Source organism: Crinia signifera, chromosome 6 (assembly GCF_055691185.1).
Source record: "Crinia signifera chromosome 6, ASM5569118v1, whole genome shotgun sequence".
Classification (NCBI taxonomy): Eukaryota; Metazoa; Chordata; class Amphibia; order Anura; family Myobatrachidae; genus Crinia; species Crinia signifera.
The window spans coordinates 33205563-33211437 of NC_139222.1; the positions used below are offsets into that span (position 1 = coordinate 33205563).

The 5875-nt window shown below is 44.2% G+C and overlaps 1 long non-coding RNA gene across 1 annotated transcript in view; it reads left to right on the forward strand.

Annotated features, from left to right (window-relative positions):
* LOC146006902 (uncharacterized) overlaps positions 1-5532 on the forward strand; it is an 8581-nt gene extending 3049 nt beyond the window's left edge. The window contains exons 2-4 of the long non-coding RNA XR_014444120.1: positions 1656-1766; positions 3876-3932; positions 5404-5532. This is a non-coding gene — a long non-coding RNA (uncharacterized LOC146006902). The remainder of the gene's footprint in view (positions 1-1655; positions 1767-3875; positions 3933-5403) is intronic.
* The last annotated feature ends 343 nt before the right edge of the window (positions 5533-5875 follow it).

A 5875-nucleotide genomic window follows, 5' to 3' on the forward strand; every position in this document is an offset into this window, starting at 1 on the left:
CATGGCAGGACTCAGCAGGGAAGGAGCGATATTTGGATTTTGCAGCACAGATTCTGGTGGAATGAATGGTGGGTGCTATGTCGCATTAGCAAGACCCCCGAAGCACCAATACAGTGGAACCCCCCCACAAGTCACCCCATTTTGCAAACTACACCCCTCAGGGAATTTATCTAGGGGTATAGCGTACATTTCAAACCCCCAGGGGTTTCACCAATTTTGATACAACTGGGCTGTGCAAATGAAAAATTACATTTTTTACACAAAAATGCAGATCTGGCTCAAAATTTTTCATTTTCACAAGGAATGAAGGAGACAAAGCACCCCAAAATCTGTGCCCCAATTTCTCCCGAGTATGGCAATGCCTCACATGTGCCCAAAAAATACCAGTTGGGTGCATGGCAGGACTCAGAAGGGAAGGAGTGATTTTTGGATTTTGCAGCACAGATTCTGGTTGAATGACCCCTGAAGCACCTATACAGTGGAACCCCCCCACAAGTGACCCCATTTTGCAAACTACACCCTTCAGGGAATTCATCAGGGGGTATAGTGTACATTTCAAACCCCCAGGGGTTTCACCAATTTTGATACAACTGAGCTGTGAAAATGAAAAATTTATTTTTTTCATTTTCACAGCCCAGTTGTATCAAAATTGGTGAAACCCCTGGGGGTTTGAAATGTACACTATACCCCTTGATGAATTCCCTGAGGGGTGTAGTTTGCAAAATGGGGTCACTTGTGGGGGGGTTCCTAACTTTTAGCATCTTATGGTGCCTAGAAACCTACATGGTGCCTAAAAAAATAATCTCATAAAAAGGAGGCTCCAAAATCAAGTAGGTGCTCCTTCTATTATGAAGCCTGTGGTTTGGTCACCGTGCACACTAGGGCCACATATAGGATATTTATGAAAACCAAAGAATTGGGGGAATCAATTTTTAGTCACATTTCTCTAGTAAAATCTACTGTATTCGTTAGAAAAATGTATTAAAATTGAAACTCTGCAAAAAAAAAGAAATTTTGAAATTCCACCTACACTTTGTTTTAATTCCTGTGAAACACCTAAAGGGTTAACAAACTTCCAAAATGCTGTTTTGAATACTGTGAGGGGTGCAGTTTTTGAAATGGCATCATTTATGGGGGTGTCTCACATACAAGTCCCTCAAAGTCACATCAGAACTGAACTGGTCCCTAAAAAAATCAGTGTTTGAAATTTTCTTGAAAATTTGAGAATTTGCTATTCATATTGTAAGCCTCCTAGTGTCCCAAAAAATTAAAAGGAAGTTGAAATAATGATGTCAACATAAAGTAGACATATGGTCTATGTTAGTTATTCACTATTTTGAGTGGTAAGATTATTTGTCTCACAAGCAGAAAATTTAACATTTTGCAAATCGCAAAATTTTCCATTTTTTTCCGACATTTTGGTATTTTTAACAAAAAAACACAGACTGTATCGATGAAAATTTACCACTAACTTGAAGTACAATGTGTCACGAGAAAACAATCTCAAAATCACTGGGATAAGTAAAAGCAAAAAAAAGTTATCCCCACTTAAGTGAGACATGTCAGATTTGAAAAAAAGGGCTCTGTCAGGAACGCAAAAACTGGCTCTGTCAGGAAGGGGTTAATTCTTACAATCATCTTTATTTCATCCTTAGATCACCCTGATTGTGCTGGGCATTGCACACATTGGTTTAGGGATTGGCGCGGTTATCACTGCATCCTTTCTGAATTTAGTCAGTGGAATCCCATTCTGGGGCGCTGTGTTCGTAAGTACTGTCATGAAACAAGCATAGAGCGTCTTTCCTTGCTTTTTGTATAAGAGAATATGCACCTTCTACTGAGGGTTCTATGGAAATTAGAGGTCAAATGGGGTTATTCAACGTGTGCCAAGATTTCTGACAGATGGAAATAGCCATCCATTCAATGTGGCCATTTCCGCAATCTGCTTTGTCAAAAAAATGAAATACACGTGGTTTCGACAATCCAATTTTGTAAATTCGTAATCAACATTGAATACCCCCAAAAAATTCCATGTCTGGCCATGGTACCTAACATAACTTCTAAACTGTATTCTACTGAATTTTGTACCTTCTAACTTTTACATTGTATTTTAAAAAACACATGGCCGGGAGGGGAGGGGGGGGGGGTGGTGGGGGGGTGTAATAGGGTAAAGCGGGCATTTGCAGAAGCCGCGAGAAAGGATGGGTCTAAAAGGGTGAATTGCATCATTTAGCTCCACTTCCTTTCTGGGGACCTGCAAATTGTGGTTGTTTCCCTATGTAGGGGTGGTGCCTAATGACAAGAATATTCGGCCACACCCCTGAAGTGGGCTGCAGTATCACCTCTCCAGGCTGCTCATGTAGAGGAGACTTAGGAGGTGATTCAGGTTGGGTCGCAGAAGCAAACTTTTTGTTTGATGGACAAAACCATGCTGCACTGCAGGGGGGCTGATGTAACATGTGCAGAGAGAGTCAGATTTGGGTGGTGTGTGTACTTCCAACAGATATTTATATTGCAGTGTAAAAATAAAGCAGCCAGTATTTACCCTGCACAGAAACAAAATAACTCACCCAAATCTAACTCTCCCTGCACATGTTACATCTGCCCCACCTGCAGTGCACATGGTTTTGTCCATTAGCAAACCAAATGTGCTTTGGAAGCCCACCTGAATCACCTCCTTAGAGCAGGTTAGTATGATTAGGTTCCATATACCGGGATTTCGGGCATTTTTGCCGGGATTTCAATCCTAGGATTGGAGCTCCAAGCCTGCACCTGCACATCATCGCTTTCTGGCAGACAGTGCTGAGCAGGAGCAGTGCCTGGCAAACATGTTGTGTGGCAAAGCACCAGCCGCCACCCCTGCCACATCCGCCGCCCCTGCCCTCTCTCCGCTTCGTGTGTGTCCCATGTAACAAAGTAACAACGTTAGTCCATCGAGTTCAACCTATCTAGCTTGTAACCAGTGGCGGCTCTTACCGTTCTGGAGGAGGGGGGCTCCCGCAATGCGCCCCCCCCCCCTGATGCCGCTGCCACCGACGCGTTCCCCATCCGCCGCGCCCCCCCCCCCCACCGGCCCATGCACAGTAACTTTGTACATACTGAGCATGAATTGGCCCAAGCCTCCATGGGCTGCCTTTGCAGCAGCCCCAAGAGGTTTAATCAGGTTCCCGGGTCCGGCCCATGTGCAGTGTGGTCCGCGGCACTGTGCATGCACAGAACCCGATTTGGGGGCTGCTGCGCATTTGTGCACAGAGAGGCATCCCGGAGAGAGGGAACACCTTCCAATGGGACTGTCTTGGGTGACTGGCAGGTCGGACTTTCAAGTCAGTCATATTGCCAGTCACATTGAAGCCAGACCAGCCTCACAGGCTGCATCTGGCTTCACTTAAGGCAGAGCAAGTGGCGGATTTTACCTGGGGGGTTGCAGCCCTGCAGCCCATAGGTAAAAATTGCCACTGCTTATAACTACTAACTTGAGTAAGTCATATCTATAGGATTCCCTTAGTGGACAAAAATGCATCCAGATTCTACCCTTCCACTCCTGCCACCTCCGTACCCACTGTCCTCTGCCTCCGCTCGCTCCGCAGCCTCCGGTTACCTGCTTCACCGCCAAAGGACTGCTTCTAAGAACATGTGGCGTCAGGAGGCCAATCCCGCTATCCTGGAATCTATGTTTTTTTAATCCCAGGATTGAAAAATTGGCCCAGGATTGGTCTCCCTAGTCCCATGTGATAAATTATAAATCACATTTAGTGCAGCACACAAGGGTTCATGTGCAACTGTAAATGATTCCCATAGAGTTCAATGCAGCTCCTTATTGAATAATATACAGTAGCTCGGCTTCTGACATGTTGCACGGTTATTATATTTTGCAGTACATCATTGCGGGATCTCTGTCAGTTGCTGGTCACTCTAGAGCTTCCGTGTGCCTGGTGAGTTCATGGATAACCAAGTACAGTATACAGCCGGAGATTGTTTCGCAAATGAACCCAATGTGCAAATTTTTTAAGCGATTATCTGCAATCAGATACTTTTTATTACTTTTTGCTTTTTTTCTTTTGCCCTCGTTAAATGTAACTTTTACTTTGACTTGTTAATCTATTATTGGAGATTACTTAAATTGGACTGTGTACCCGATGTATCCACTTTAATTGGAAAGTGTAAATGACACTCTAAAGGGCAAGTTCATGTGGGCTCGGAAGAATGCCAACTAGACAATGCCGTAAATAGGGCTCTATGTTCATGGCTATGGCCCACGGTGAGGGAGGGGTGCAGTTGGGAGTTCTTGCCATGCCCTCACAGCAGTGAAATGGAGGCGTGGCCTAATGATCGCAGCATTGATGCAAAACCATGCCCCATTTTCAGGAGCATGCACAGTGGCGTAGCTAGAAATTTTTCTTCCCCCTGCCAAAACAATTCCGGTGCCCCCCAAAGAAGGGGTGAGATGATGGACTACAGGCGCCGCTGGGTGAGCTCACAGGTGACCCAGGCAACAGTGACCGCTGAGCTGGTCCCGCTCCATGCATATATAATGAGTGGGGACCCACTCATTACATATGCACGGGGCGGGGACCCGCTCATTACATATGCACTGCACTGGGTCCCCGATCATTAGATATGTACAAGGCAGGACCAGCTCAGCACTCACTGTTGCCTGGATCACCTGTCAGTTCAGCCAGTGGCATCCACTACAGACCCTGTTGGCGCCGCTCCCCCAAGCCGCCGTGGGGTCTGCCACATATATATCTACGCCACTGAGAATGCAGGGTATGCTAATAGCTCTGATACATTTCTTGAATAGAGAAAAAACAACCTGTGTCTGTAAATGGGCAGCTTAACCCCAAGTAAAGGGGCACCCCATAACTTTTTTTGAAAACACTCTCATGGATAGCCTTAAAACCTGCCCTGTTAGGGTGCCTTGAGGACCAAATTTTCTAATCCCTGCCTTAAGGGACAGTTTTGACTAGGTCAATTATTAGGTGGTACAAACCAATTAAAAGATAAAATAATGCTATAAGACAATGACAGTGCTGGCCAAGACCTGGACATACTGTAATCAGAGGTTCCTAAACCATTACAGTCCGTGTTTTAAGCATATTCATACTTGTGCCCAGGTGCTTCAACTAAATAGACTTCAATCAACCGTAGGCCTCAATTACCACCAACAGGTCCAATTTTTTTATGGATGTCTTTAATTATCCACAGGTGCGTTGTTCTATTCTGCGGGGTCAGTAATTATCCCGGCAACTCCTACAAGACAGTTATCCTTAAAACATGGCATGCTGGGAAAATTAATTTGAGAACCCCTGTCAGAGACCATTATTGTAGACACATTAAAAGGAGAAAAACAATGTTATTGATGAGTATTGGATTTTAAATTATGCAATTTTTTTTATTTTACAGGTCAAAGGATCCCTTGCCTTGAACATCATAACAACAATTGTCAGTGTTGTGGGGCTCATACTTGCCATTATCGATTTCACAATAAGTTATTATTATTATTACCCAGGCTGCAGATATTATTCCTGCGAATCTTTAATTGTAAGTGTTATTCAGCACAGACAATAGTTTCACTTCTTTCTTTTTTTACTATGAAACAGATACAGGGGTATAGAAGTAATGTTTATTCTTGAATGGTATATCAGAGCAGGATGGGAACCTTCCCACTCAGCATGTCAGGTGAGCCATTTACCCAATGCTCCGTCTCTCCATCTTTGGCATCACCCCCTTTTTGATATATATTTCCGCCTTCCACCACAGCAGGTACTGAATTGGCACCTGCATAAAGTTGGGAGGTTTGGTTATGTTGCCCTTTTTAAACAAAGGTATGTGTCAGTCAAGAATACATAATAAAATTACCATTTTATCCCTTTAA